A 16,195-nucleotide genomic window follows, 5' to 3' on the forward strand; every position below is an offset into this window, starting at 1 on the left:
CAAGGAGTAGACTCATCCCTCGACTCATCACGAACTACAAGCCGACTTCAACACTTGTAAATCCAAGTGTGAAACAATCAAGTGTGTGAGAGTGTGATGAGGTTGTTTCGAACTAACTTGTGTCTTATTTTGTAGACTTGTTCTTTTTTTTTTTTAGGTGTAATTACGATGGAAACCGTGGCTGTAAGTGCCATTTTGGCTAAATTTGAAGCCATTACCCGTCAATGGGAAGTGATAAATGAAAGGTTGGATCATATGGGAGTTCCAAGGGAGCAAGTGGGCTACCCGGACACACGTCAAGATGAAGACCGTAGCTCATGTGAGCTACGAGGTAAAAATGTTATTCCCTACACTCATATGAACGTAGTTGCGGTTTTACCTAGTGTAGGAGTGCATGATTCTTCATTTTGTGATACTTTTAATATTGTTAGGTCACATGAGGACCAAACTCTTGTTGTAGGTACTCCAGCACTAGTTAATCCTTTAGATGACAAAGTTGATTCTCCTCGTGAGAATGATTTGTGTCCATTTGGCGCTAGCACTTACAACTTGACTAAGGTTCCATTACCAAGTGACGAGAGTATTCACACACTAGTTGACCCTTGTGAAAAATAAGGTGAGTCTACTTTGGTATGTGAATTGCGAACAACTAGTAAGGGTGAGCAAAATAATCAATTGGGGGCGTGGATGATCTTGATTTGCTTGAATATTTAGAAAACCCGAGTTGTGATTGTCTTTGTGAAGATGGTTTTAATTGTGGTCCTTTGGCTTCCCGTGATGGTTTGTACGTATGTGAGGACAACTCTTGTGAAAGAGAAGGTGATATGTGCTTAGAAATGCCATCTACTTCGTCTTTATGTGTTTCTTCTGTTGGCATATTCCTAGTGGAAATTTTGAAACTAGTAGTAAGTGCATGCATGGGAACCCTTTATTTGAAGTTGACTTATGAAACATCTTTCTCAACCCTCTTTTAGTTCATGATATTTTCAATAGTGATAAGGAGGGCTTGCTTAATTTCGAGGATGACACCCTAGGGGAAAGTGAGAATAGCCGTGACCTAAGCCCTTGGTTACGTCTCCCATTCGATCCCGGTAACTTCTTAGGGTGTGAAGGATGGATAGTTGTTGGTCGGTCCACTTGTTTGAGTGATATTGTTATATGTGTTAGGTGGACTTTACTTTCAATTAGGATACCACCCCTTGATGGTGAATCCTTTCGCCAACTCCTTTGTAATTTTTTTCTAAGTCCCTCGTGATCATAACAAAGGACGTGCGGTTATATCTCAAGTGTGTACCTCCTTGGCATGTTGATGTTGTTTATTGTACTAACTCTAACCCTTATGTCATGAGGATGTGGTGCTTGTTTGTTTTCTCCTTGTTCTTGCAAGGTTTGGATTCGAGGTCGAATCCTTTTCAAGAAGGGAAGGATTATACAAGTCAAATGGCCACCGTAATTTTTGAAGACATGATTGGAGGTTATCATTTAAAAGCTCAAGACTTGGTCACCCCGAGGGCACAAGAATATGCAAGGAAGACCCGTTTTGAGCACAAGCAAGGCCGTGTGTGGAAGATTTCTTGGAGCATCGAAGACTTGAGTACTCACGGTTTTGGACAACACTTAATGGGTCATGATTCGGTCATCTTCATTAAGGGTATTTTGGTCACTTCATTGGGTCCAAATGCACTCCATGGCCACCCCACCCTTTAAGGGCATTGTTGTTATTTTGCCTTGTCTTATAATAGAATATAAATAAAATATTTTAGGTCCTTTTCTCATTAGTTGTTCATTGATGAAAGACAAACTTTCTCTAGTGTGAGGAGTGTAACACCCCTTAGTTGTAGGGCTTGGAAAAGCCACCAATCCTTAACTAGGGATACCCAAGTTTGGATTTCACTTGTGTTGCATCGTTGGCTTGATATGTTGGTGATTAGGGAGGTAAGGTCCCTCTTTTGTCAACGTAAGAGTTTGGTGTTAAACATTCATTAATCTTAGGGTCCTTACATGTGGTTAGGGTTCTTAGATTCTTGAATATTGTATGTCAAACTATCTATCCATCTCTTTTGTTAACATTGTACTATTGTTGGTCTTTGAGGTCTAGTGAAGCTGCGTGGGGCTCTTTCGATTCACTAGCATTGTTGTTCTTGTGTTCATCTCTTTTCTTGCTCAAAACTAAATCTAAAGTCAAGTGAAGCCGTGAATGGCCTAGTTCGATTCACTAGCACCTTGTTGTTCAGCTTGTTGCTCTTGTGTTGGCTTGAATCTCTTGATACACATTTAGTCTTGTATCACGTGTTCCAGGGAAGCAGTAAAACAATAAGTAAAGAACTCAACGATTTTTACGTGGAAAACATCCGACTCAAAAAGGTGTAAAAAACCACGACCTGCACCTCTATAGGATTTAATCCCAACTTCACTAAATAACTCTGAACCTCAACAACGACTGATTACAAAACTCTTGTAACCAGCAAATAGGAATTATAAATTCTAATTCCTTTAACACAATGACTAGGAATTATAAACTCTAATTCCTAACTACACACACCTCCCAAGGTATGCGTTCCCAAAGTAGTTTTCCCCAACTCGAAGACTAGCTCCTAGTTCAGTTTATAACTCACTGAAACAAATATTACATCAATAGTTCAAACACAATGAACAACTCTAAAAATCAACACTAAAACTCTTAGTTGGATTCTATACTTAGGACCAGGTTCTTCAATGTGTTTTTTCAGTGATTGAGTAGCACTTCATGAAGTTAATCTGTCGATTGTGCTTTTCTGCTTTGTAAGTGCGTAGTTTATTCTGACTGATGCATTTTCTATTTAAGCACAACTCTTCAAAGAGTCATTCTTTATTTCATACTCCCCTTTCAATCATAACTCTCATTGCATAGAGTTCTACTTCAAGTGAGACTCTTTCTTCAATTCCAACTCTTGTCTCTTTAGTGTTGTAGTCAAACTCCAACTCTCTCGTCTCCTTAGTGTTGTAGTCAAACTCCAACTCTACAAAGAGTCCTTTAAATTGTACGTTTTGCATAGACTTCTTCAATTTTCAGAATCTTTCTCCTTCTACACATAGGACTTTTAATCAGAAGTGAAACTCCTTCTTAACATAGGACTCTTTTTTCAATTCAACTTGCTTTCCCTTATCATCAAGTGTTTGAATTAAATTCAACTTGTTCTATTTCCCACGTGATCAGTAAGTTGAAGTTTCCAGTTGTACTGAATTAACTCGTTCTGATTTTTAATTATTTATACCGTAGACTGCACTCTTGAACTTGTCGGATCAGTGAAACACGAATATCTACTTGTTTCATTCATATTGTCATTCATCAAAATTCAAGGTTCCAACAGGTGTGATCATCGGAGTCCTGGACACCGGGATTTCACCTGACCATCCTTCATTTAGCGACAAAGAGATGCCACCTCCTCCTGCTAAATAGAAGGGCGTGTGTGAAGGGAACTTCTTTACGAAGTGTAACAATAAGCTCATTGGTGCGAGGACTTTTATGAGGACCAGTTTTTCGCCATTAGATGATCATGGACCTGGTACACACACTTCCAGCACAGCTGAAGGAGGTTTTCTGGAAGGTGCCAATGTGTTTGGGAATGCTAACGGTACTGCGGTTGGGATTGCCCCTCTTGCTCACCTGGCCATTTATAAGGTCTGTGATAGGTCCGGTTGCCCTGACAGTGACATTTTAGCTGGCATGGATGTAGCTATTGATGATGGGGTCGATATCCTATCCCTTTCCCTTGGTGGACGTAGTAAGCCATTCTATACTGATGCTGTTGCACTTGGTGCATTTAGTGTATCACAAAGAGGTATTCTTGTAAGTTGTGCTGCCGGTAATAGTGGTCCACGTCCATGGATTCTGACAATAGGTGCAAGCACTCATGACAGGAAAATCAAGGCAACTGTTAAGCTCGGAAACCAAAAACAATTCGAGGGTGAATCAGCATTTCATCCAAAGGATCATAGTTCAACACTTCTCCCATTGTTTAATCCTGCACTTATAGCAGCTGATTTAGACAGCCCTTATTGCGGAACAGGTACTCTGAATGATCCTAATATTAGAGGAAAAATAGTTTTGTGTAAGACAGGTGGTGGTTATTCCGGGATTGGAAAAGGACAAGCTGTAAAAGATGCTGGTGGTGTTGGCATGATTATTTACAATGGGCCAGATGGTGGTTTCACTAAGTCAGCTGACGCTCGCGTCCTTCCTGCTTTGTTTATTACTTATCAAGATGGAATGAATATTCTTGCATACATGAACTCAACATCGAAACAAATTGCGAGAATTTCATTCCAAGGAACAAAAATCGGAGATAAAAGTGTTCCGGTGGTTGCTTCATTTTCTTCTCGAGGACCAAACTTAGCTAGTCCTGGAATCTTGAAACCTGATATCATTGTTCCTGGCATTAACGTTCTTTCTGCTTGGCCTACCTCTGTTGAACAAAATATAAACGCAAAATCGACATTCAACATTATTTCAGGCACCTCAATGTCATGTCCCTCAACGGAGTAGCAGCATTGCTGAAAAGCGCACACCCCACTTGGTCCCCTGCAGCTATTAAATCAGCAATCATGACAACCGCTAACACAGTGAACCTCGCCAACAATCCCATCTTAGATGAAAGACTCCTTCCAGCTAACATCTTCGCCACTGGTGCAGGGCATGCCAATCCATCAAGAGCTAATGATCCAGGACTAGTTTACGATACCCAATTCAAAGACTATTTGCCTTACCTGTGTGGTTTGAATTATACAAATGCACAGGTAAGTAACCTTCTACAACGTAGGGTCGGCAGTGAAAAGTATTTCTGAAGCACAACTAAATTATCCTTCATTCTCCGTCAAACTTGGAACAAGTGCTCAAACATATACAAGAACAGTGACTAATGTTGGCGTTGCAAATTCATCTTACAAAGTGGAAATTGGTCCACTACCAGGAGTTTCAATGATCGTTACGCCTTCTACCCTGAACTTCTCGAAGTTGAACCAGAATTTGGAATACATAGTAACCTTTTCAATAAGAGCTAATAGCTCGAACAGTGGTGGTGTTCAAGGATTCTTGAAATGGACTAACAACAGGCACTCCGTAAGAAGTCCAATTGCAATTGTGCTAGACACTGAAAGATTGGATTTCTAGTTTTTATGTTTTCTTGTAAGTGCTTGAGCTGAGGGTTTATCGGAAACAGTCTTTCTACCTCCACAAGGTAGGCGTAAGGAAGCATACACCACCCTCCCCAGAACTCACTTGTGGGAACACCGGATATGTCGTCGTTATTTTTTTCCTTGTAAGTGATCACTGTTACAATGTAAAACGAGCCTATATAATGGTTTCGATCCAAAACATTGAATAAATGCCAAAAGCATTCAATCATATTCCTCAAGTGTATTTATAAATCTCAAAATTACAATAACCACATGGTTTCATCATTTTGAGATCATTTTTGAAATAGATAATGGTTAAAAACACACCAGAATTATCACTTTTTCGCGAGTTTCCTACCGCAACCGCAACTATCAGATGTTTCCTTTTCCTACCTGAACCGTAAAACATCTATGTATTAAAAGACACTAGTTGAGTAAATGGTGATAGTTGGCCGAGTCAGCTTCAAGGTGTGTTTTGATAAATAGCTAATGATAGTTCATATCGGAAGTGCAAACATATGATAGTTCAGGTATGAAACTCGCAAAAAGTGATACTTCAAGTGTGTTTTTGACCATCTTCTTATATATATATATAAATGAGAAATTGGATCGACACATAAAATGGAACAAAGGGAGTGCTACTCAGTTTCATTATCTTCTTCTTTTTTTCGTTGAAATTGAACACGTCAAATGATTCTAATCTAAGTCATAATCATCATCATCAACAACAACAAACACAATGTAATCCTACAAGTGGAGTCTGGGAAGAGTGAGATGTACGCAGACCTTATGCATACCTGAAGAGTGGTAGTGGATTGCTTCTCAACTCTGGAACCTGTTCTCAGATGAACTCACACAACAAGAACTAGGAGAGATATTAAAAATGAAGTGCAGGAATAAAGTAAATAGCAAACACAGGGATTTTTACGTGGAAACTCCTTGCTCAAGGGAAAAAATCACGACCTGCCTCTAGGATTTCTAAGCTCCACTATATCCAAGCAACTTCTTGAATACAGACTCCAAACCTCAATCTTAATCCTTACATTCCTAGTAATAACTCTATTACAAGGAAACGGTGCAACAACTCTACTACACTCACACTCTAGCTAACTCTAACTCTAGCTTGAAATCACCTAACTCGAGATGATTACAAAGAGAAGAGGTTTACACCACACCACCTACTAAAAATCATAAGCAAACGTATGCAAACATTTTAAGAGCACGTTACAAAGACTCAAGTACAACAAGAAAATAAAATACAACTTGATGCCCTGTTGAAAAGAAGTCCTTGATTCACAGCTTCAGAGAGATATAAGAATATGGAAGCATTGGTTTTCTTGTTGGAGAAGATGATCAATATATATGTATGACACAAGAAAATCTAGAGAGACCTCATTGGTTGAAACAAAAAGGTGACAACAACCTTTTCACCAATTTTTGTAGTTTGCGCCAGCTGTGACAGTTGACTGTGATAGTGACAGGTGACCCCAACCTGTTCCCTAAGTAATAACAACTTTGTCATCACATAATCTCGAGGAAACAGGTCTCAACATACTATTTGTCAATTATCAAAATTAAGGACTTAACAATACCTTTGTAGGATAGAGAGACTGTTTTTGATAGACCCTCGGCTCAATGTAACTCATATCGAAGATATTAAAACTTCTCAAACACATGAAATGATCAGTGTTGTTCAAGTGACAAAATATCCGAGTGCCACATTTTTATTAAACATCAAAATAAGTTCTGATCTATCTAACTCGACAGTTTCAGTAACAGTTAATTTGGTGTGATTGTGTCGTTACTTTTTTTAAAAAAAAAAAAATAAAAAATCTTTCCTTTACTAGTTACTTGTGAATTCTGTTTTTTTTTTTTTTTTAACAATCGTAAATTATTATCATAATCACCAGAATAAATTGAAACGGAGGAAGTAAGTGCAAGTAAATTCTTTTTTTTGGTAACAACCGTAAACTATTACCATAATCACCAGAACAAATTGAAACAGAAGAAGTAAGTGCAAGTAAGTTCTTTTTATTTTTAGGTAACAACCGTAAACTATTACCATAACCACCAGAACAAATTGAAATAGAGGAAAAGTGCAAGTAAATTTTTTATTTTTGTTTTGATAACAACCGTAAACTATTACCATAATCACCAGAATAAATTGGACGGAGGAAGTAAGTGCAAGTGAATTCTTTTTTTTTATTGGTAACAACCGTAAACTATTACAATAATCACCAAAACAAATTGAACGGAGGAAGTAAATGCAAGTAAATTCATTTTGGTAACAACCGTAAACTATTACCATAATCACCAAAAGAAATTAAAATAAAGGAAGTAAGTGCAAGTCAATTTTTTTTTTTTTGGTAACAACCATAAACTATTACCATAATCACCAAAACAAATTGAAATAGAGGAAGTAAGTGCAAGATTTTTTTTTTTTTTTTTTTTGGTAACAACCGTAAACTATTACCATAATCACTAGAACAAATTGGACGGAGGAAGTAAGTGCAAGTAATTTATTTTATTTTTTGGTAACAACCGTAAACTATTACCATAATCACCAGAACAAATTGAAACAGAGGAAGTAAGTGCAAGTAGATTCTTTATTTATTTTTCTTGGTAACAACCGTAAACTATTACCATGATCACCAGAATAAATTGGACAGAGGAAGTAAGTACAAGTAAATTCTTTTTTTTTGGTAACAACCGTAAACTATTACCATAATCACCAAAATAAATTGAAATGGAGGAAGTAAGTGCAAGTAAAATTATTTTTTTTGGTAGCAATCGTAAACAATTACCATAATCACCGGAACAAATTGAAACAGAGAAAGTAGGTGCAAGTAAATTCTTTATTTTTTTTTGGTAACAATAGTAAACTATTACCATAATCACCAGAACAAATTGAAATAGCGGAAAAGTGCAAGTAAATTCTTAATTTTGTTTTAGTAACAACCGTAAACTATTACTATAATCACCAAAATAAATTAAACGGAGGAAGAATATGCAAGTAAATTCTTTTTTTTTTTTTGTAACAACCATAAACTATTACCATAATCACCAAAATAAATTAAACGGAGGAAGTAAATGCAAGTAAATTCTTTTTTTTTTTTGGGTAATAACAGTAAACTATTACCATAATCACCAAAAGAAATTAAAATAAAGGAAGTAAGTGCAAGTCAATTTTTTTTTTTTTGATAACAACCGTAAACTATTACCATAATCACCAAAATAAATTGAAACAGAGAAAGTAAGTGCAAGTAAATTCTTTATTTTTTTTTGGTAACAATAGTAAACTATTACCGTAATCACCAGAACAAATTGAAATGGAGGAAGTAAGTGCAAGTAAATTTATTTTTTTTGGTAGCAATCGTAAACAAATACCATAATCACTGGAACAAATTGAAACAGAGAAAGTAAGTGCAAGTAAATTCTTTATTTTTTTTTGGTAACAATAGTAAACTATTACCATAATCACCAGAACAAATTGAAACTGAGGAAGTAAGTGTAAGTAAATTCTTTTTATTTTTTGGTAACAACCGTAAATTATTACCATAATCACCAGAACAAATTGAAACTGAGGAAGTAACTACAAGTAAATTCTTAATTTTTTTTTGGTAACAACCGTAAACTATTACCATAATCACCAAAACAAATTGAAACAAACAAAGTGAAAATAATTTTTTTTTGTAACAACCGTAAACTATTACCATAATCACCAAAAAAATTGAAACTGAGGAAGTAATTGCAAATAAATTCTTTTTTTTTTGTTACAACCATAAAATATTACCATAATCACCAAAATAAATTAAACGGAGGAAGTAAATTGAAGTAAATTCTTTTTTTTTTTTGGTAATAACAGTAAACTATTACCATAATCACCAAAACAAATTAAACGGAGAAAGTAATTTTTTTTTTTTTTGTACCAACCGCAAACTATTACCATAATCACCAAAACAAATTAAAGGGAGGAAGTAAGTGCAAGTAAATCTTTTTATTTTTTGGTAACAACCGTAAATTGTTACCGTAATCACCGGATCAAATTGAAATAGAGAAAGTAAGTGCAAGTAAATTCTTTATTTTTTTTGGTAACAATAGTAAACTATTACCGTAATCACCAGAACAAATTGAAACAAAGAAAGTAAGTGTAAGTAAATTCTTTTTATTTTTTGGTATCAACCCTAAACTATTACCATAATCACCAGAATAAATTGAAACAGAGGAAGTAAGTGCAAGTAAATTCTTGATTTTTTTTTTGGTAAAAACCGTAAACTATTACCATAATCACCAGAACAAACTGAAACAGAGGAAGTGCAAGTAAATTCTTAAATTTTTTTTTTTTTTTGGCAACAACCGTAAACTATTACCATAATCACCAAAATAAATTGAAACAAAATAAGTACGTGAAAATTAATTCTTTTTTTTGTAACAACCGTAAAGTATTACCATAATCACCAAAAAAATTGAAACTGAGGAAGTAGGTGCAAATAAATTCTTTTTTTTTTTGTTACAACCATAAACTATTACCATAATCACCAAAATAAATTGAAAAGGAGCAAGTAGGTGCAAGTAAATTCTTTTTTTTTTGGTAACCACCGTAAACTATTACCATAATCACCAAAACAAATTGAAACAAACGAAGTAAGTGAAAATAATTTTTTTTTTCTAACAACTGTAAAGTATTACCGTAATCACCAAAAAAATTGAAACTGAGGAAGTAAGTGCAAATAAATTCTTTTTTTTGGTTACAACCACAAACTATTACTATAATCACCAAAATAAATTGAGAAGGAGCAAGTAGGTGCAAGTAAATTCTTTTTTTTTTTTGGTAACCACCGTAAACTATTACCATAATCACCAAAATAAATTGAAATAAAGAAAGTAAGTGCAAGTAAATTCTTTTATTTTTTTTGATAACAACAGTAAACTATTACCATAATCACAAAAACACAAATATATATATAAAGAGCACCTAGTTCAGGCACCAGAAGATAGGCCTCCAACAAAGCAATAAACTAAGTACAAAGCAAATGTAGTCTTTTTCCAACATCTCTGTACTATTTTTGAAGCTCTATGTAAGTGTAATCTTTCTCTTATTTCCTTCTTCCAATTCTGTATAAGACTTCTCCTCATATGACTCAGATGATTTCCTTCAGAAACTTTTTCCAGCTAAGTTGCTCGGACTCTCCAAAAAATGTGGCCGCTCCCATGTTGGATCCTTCAAAAATGCACTACTTTTGAAGGATCCGACACGTACCCAATGACATTTTTGAAGAGTCCGAGCAACATAGTTTTCCAGATTCCAGTGCTTCCTCTCGATGCATTCTACGACTTGTTTGATACCGCATGCCATCATAAAGAAACGTACCCATTGATTTATCATCTGCCAGACTTCTTTAGTCCATGTATAGTCCACAAACAGGTATGCATTAGTCTCTAGGACTCGAGCATCACATCGCATAGACAACAGTATATGTATATCTGCCAGACTTCCTTGGTTCATGTACTGTCCACAAACAGGTGTGCATTAATCTCTAGGACTCGAGCATCACATCGCATAGACAACAATATATGTATCATCTATCAGACTTCCTTAGTCCATGTACAGTCCACAGACAGGTGTGCATTAATCTCTAGGACTCGAGCATCACATCGCATAGACAACTGTAACACCCCGTATTTTCGAGCTAGAGTTTAGACCGTCGTTCCTACGTATATAGATCCGAACTGAATTATTCTTTATTAACATACGTGTGGTAATCACTCCTATCGTAATGCCCCGTAAAATTCTCGAGTCGATTTCATTTTTAGTGTTATGTTTGATGGGCTAATAACTAGAATATTTTTTTCTAAGTGTAATGAGGACTTAGAGTCATTTTAGCTGGCTATCTTCGGGATACAATTTTTCAACCTTTCCGACATCTGTTTTTAGATTTTCAAGTTGCGTTACGATTGGGCAAGCTCATAGTACATCTCGGATAAGTTTCGAAATTTTTCAAAACACATAAGGCTGCGTTTGGATTTCAAAACAGTAGCAAAACGCATAGCCTATTGCCCAGTTTTCAGCATTTCAGGGTCAACTTCAAACGATCATAACTCTCTGAATATAATGAACTGGGAGAGCTGCTATCTATCAAATGAAAGATCTTTGAGTCTTCTTTCCAAATAAAAACCCCTTAGGGTTTCAAAATAAAAACCCCAATAACTCAAGATTCAACCATGGGTTTTCAAAACAAATTGAAGATTTGGAATCCCCGCAACGTAGGCTTCAAGAAGCACCTATCATATTCGCATATAGAGGTACGCGGGGTTATCCTAAAATCTCATGGGTCTTTAAAAAAATTCATGTTTTCAAATGGGGGTTTTGAAATTACAATTACGATTATGTATTGAACGTTTTATGATATTGATCTGGTCTTTAGGCCTATTTTCAAAGTGATTTGATATATGAAATATGTATATGCATGTATTCCGAAAAGATGTTAACTTGAGAGCATGAATGATATGAAATCCCTCTTTTGATATGAAATTGTTTTGAATTTTCATATGATGTGAATTGTTTTGAAATCATCTTGACAAGCATGACATGAAACATTTTGAAAGTGAATATGATTTTTGACTTGCAAAGAGAGGGATTGTTATGTTGAATTATGATGAACACAATGACTGCATGAAAGAATGATGTGATATTGATGGCTTGCAAGTCGGGTATGACGATACCCTATAGAATATGACATGTGATTGAATTAGATGAAATTTGAATGCATTGATTTTACATGAGATAGGTGGATGCCCGAAGAAGGTGTTTGAGTGTAAGGGCTCATCGCTGGAAACCGTGTTTGCCGACACGGGAATTTGGTACCAGGCTAAGTGAACCTGTGTACTTGAATTTATGTCATTCCCAAATTGGGACTATAGGTAGGAGCCCAGGCTAAGTGATCTAGGGCACTACCACTGGGTCGAGACACCCTGCTGTGTGATCTTGTGTGTCTTCCCCAAAAGTATACTCTAATCTCGGCGGCAACCGGGGTTTGACAGTTGGTGTAAATTACGTAGGGTATTCCACCTAGCTCAGCTGCATTGCATTGTTGTTGAAAACAATTACATTATGCCCATGTGTTTTCAAATGATTTGATATGAAACTGCTTTATAATGGCTCTCAACTATATTTTGTAAAAATATTATGTTTTGTTTTGATATCTCTGTGTACCAATACTTTTGTATTGACCCCCTTCCCTCCCAGGTTCGGAGGCACAGTATAAGGGTCCAGAAAATCAGTAGATTTCCTCAGATTCGCAGAGTCACTTGGTCAGCCTTCTATATTTCGGAAGGCCTGATATCTGCCAGTTTCATTTATCATTTATTAGTTTTGGGTCTATTGGGGGACTTGTTCCAGTTTTCAGATAGATATTTGTTTCAATCATGTAGTAGAGATTTTGTAGACATTATAGAGATGTTGATTCAGATTGTGGGACATTATTCCCCATTATTGTTTTCATATGATTCTTGACCATGTTTCCGTTATATAGTGTATCTTCCACATTTCTTTTTCATATAAGTCATGCGCATGATTACCAGATAGATAAGGGGTGTTTTGGGCCTTGATGGTAAGGAATACTCATCATAGCCAGGGCCTCGGTTCAGGTCGTGACAACAATAATATATGTATCGTCTGTCAGACTTCGTTAGTTCATGTACAGTCCACAAATAGGTGTGCATTAATCTCTAGGACTCGAGCATCACATCGCATAGACAACAGTATATGTATCATCTATCAGACTTCCTTGGTTTATGTACTGTCAACAAATAGGTGTGCATTAATATCTAGGACTCGAGCATCACATCGCATAGACAACAGTATATGTATCATCTGTCAGACTTCCTTAGTCGATGTACAGTCCACAAACAGGTGTGCATTAATCTCTAGGAATTGAGCATCACATCGCATAGACAACAGTATATGTTTCATCTGCCAGACTTCCTTGGTTTATGTACTGTCCACAAATAGGTGTGCATTAATCTCTAGGACTCGAGCTTCACATCTCATAGACAACAGCATATGTATCATCTGTCAGACTTCTTTAGTCCATGTACAGTCCACAAATAGGTGTGCATTAATCTCTAGGACTCGAGCATCATATCGCATAGACAACAGTATGTGTATCATCTGCCAGACTTCCTTGGTCTATGTACAGTCCACAAACAGGTGTGCATTAATCTCTAGGACTCGAGCATCACATCGTATAGACAACAGTATATGTATCATCTGTCAGACTTTCTTAGTCCATGTACAGTCCACAAACAGGTATGTATTAATCTCTAGGACTCGAGCATCACATCGCATAGACAACAGTATATGTATCATCTGTCAGACTTGCTTAGTCCATGTACAGTCCACAAACAGGTGTGCATTTATCTCTAGGACTCGAGCATCACATCGTATAGACAATGTCATGACCCGAACTGGGGACCTAGCCGTGATGAGTATCCCAAACCATGAAGGCCCGAAATACCCTTTCTCTATCTGGTAATCATGCACAATATTCATAAAACATAAGATAATGCAGAATTGAAATTTAATACGGAAACATGGTCAAATCTGAAATAGAAATATCTGACATCAGTCTGTGAAATCTTTACTAAGAACATAAGCAGTTGTCTGAAAAGAAACCGGGACAAGGCCCCCAGTAGACCAAAATATAACTACTAGTAATACTCTGAACAATCTGCAGGCCTTCTGTAGAAAAGAAGGCTCATCACTGCACAGTCTGATCTACAAGTCTGACTATTTACTGCTTATCTAGATCCTTAGACTAAGCCTCAGAACCTGAGAGGTTGGAGGGGGGGAGGGGGTCAGCACAAAAGTACTGGTACGCAGAGCTAATCCAAAAACAATCATTTATAATTAACATATATGAGAGAAATTTAAAACAGTTCATAAACGATCGTATAGTAGGAAACCTCATGGGCATCTTTAAGAAACTCTGTGAAAAACATCTAAAATCTGGAACACTCTTTATACTTTTCTGCGCTAGGTGGTATACCCTACAATTCTTGAAAATTCCATGGGCCATATGGAAACTGCCATTGATTCGGCAGCCAAGCCCCCAACCCAAGTGTGCCGCAAGGGTCGGAGTCTCTAACTCTACTAAGCCACACGGTCGTCGCCAGCGTACAATAATAATCTACTCGTATCGAAAAATATGGTTTCAGGCTAAGAGTTACTTGAACTCATGCCTTATTCGTGTAACCACCTAACACTCTTTAAGCCCCTTTTTAAAACTCTATGATACATGCATTCTCTGAAAATATACTCTAAAGACATCTTCTGAACACATACTCTGAAAACATACTCTGTTATGGCATAATTACATATGGTATCGTCATACCATTGACTTGCAAGTCCTATCTCTGAGCCATTGATAAATTTTCATGGATCTCTGTATAAACACATGCAATTAACTCATCTTTTTGAATCAAAACATAGTAGCATCAAGATACCCTCTCAATAACTCTAAGACAATGTTTTCAAATACTATGGCTTTTCAAATCACAAGAACATGCATTTCAATTCTCTTTTCAATACTGCCAAAATCTTTAATTTAATACAAGAGAGGGAGTCCATAATTCATTCTCTCAAAAAAAGATCAAATCTTAGTTTCATACATAAACATATACTTGTAAATCAATTTAGGGGGGAAAACCATAATAACAAAGCATAATAGCATTTAAACCTTTGAAGCACATAATCTATAATATAGTTTTCAAAACCCCCATAAAATACATGCATTAAAACTTAAATCATGCTTTTATCAAATTTTAAGCCCATATAGTTTTTAGGATAAACCCCACGTACCTCTATTTTGGAAAATAATGGGTGCTTCTTGAAGCCTGTGGATTGGAGATTCGAATCTCTAATCAATTTTTGAAAACCCACGGTTAAATCTTGATTTATTTGGGGTTTTACTTTGAAACCCTTGAGAATGTTCTTGAGAATTTTTTTTTAGATGTATGTGGATGTATTTTGGAGAATTGGGGACTGAATTTCATGTTTATGGCTGAATAAGGGTGGGAAAAGAACCATTTTGCCCCCAAAAATGGAGTGTTTAAGTCACTTGAAACCATAAGATACGCGCCGCATATGATATCGCCTATATTAACATAGGCACCGCATATGATATCACCTATATTTACATAAGAGCCGCATATGATATCGCCTATATTTACATAGGCACCGCATATGCTTTCCAGTGGCCATGTGCGATTGGTTAGGCGATGCATACTACTTTGAAAGGCCATAACTTCTTGATCGGGTGTCGGATTTTAGTAAAATTGGTATCGTTGGAAAGTTAACTCGAAGACCTAACATTTGACGCATAGAAGGCTCTCTAATTCGACATATACAGAAAGTTATGGTTGATAAAAGATAACACAAATCACAACATACACTAAAACTTAATAGATCGAAATAGTTTCAACTCGTCCTTGAGTTGTAGGACCTCTATGGTAATAATTTATGCTCAAATAGATTCACGTACTACATAAACATGCCAAATTGGCATAGGATTTAAGGCTCTGGGATTATCAACGCATCAGATTTATGGTTTTTCTTCTAGCCCGAAATAGGGGGTGTTACCGACAACAGTATATGTATCAACTATCAGAATTCCTTAGTCCATGTACAGTCCACAAATAGGTGTGCATTAAAATCTAGGACTCAAGAATCACATCGCATAGACAACAGTATATGTATCATCTGTCAGACTTCCTAAGTCCATGTACAGTCTACAAACAGGTGTCCATTAATCTCTAGGACTCGAGCATCATATCACATGGACAACAGTAAATGCATCATCTGTCAGACTTCCTTAGTCCATGTACAGTCTACAAACATGTGTGCATTAATCTCAAGGACTCGAGCATCACATCGCATAGACAACAGTATATGTATCACCTACCAAACTTTCTTGGTTCATGGACTATCCACCAATAGGTGTGCATTAATCTCTAGGACTCGAGCATCACATCGCATAGACAA

The 16,195-nt window shown here is 36.3% G+C and overlaps 1 pseudogene; it reads left to right on the forward strand.

Annotated features, from left to right (window-relative positions):
• The first annotated feature begins 168 nt into the window (after positions 1–168).
• LOC107863315 lies at positions 169–5,149 on the forward strand (annotated as a pseudogene).
• Positions 5,150–16,195: the final 11,046 nt, after the last annotated feature.

Source organism: Capsicum annuum, chromosome 1 (assembly GCF_002878395.1).
Source record: "Capsicum annuum cultivar UCD-10X-F1 chromosome 1, UCD10Xv1.1, whole genome shotgun sequence".
NCBI lineage: Eukaryota > Viridiplantae > Streptophyta > Magnoliopsida > Solanales > Solanaceae > Capsicum > Capsicum annuum.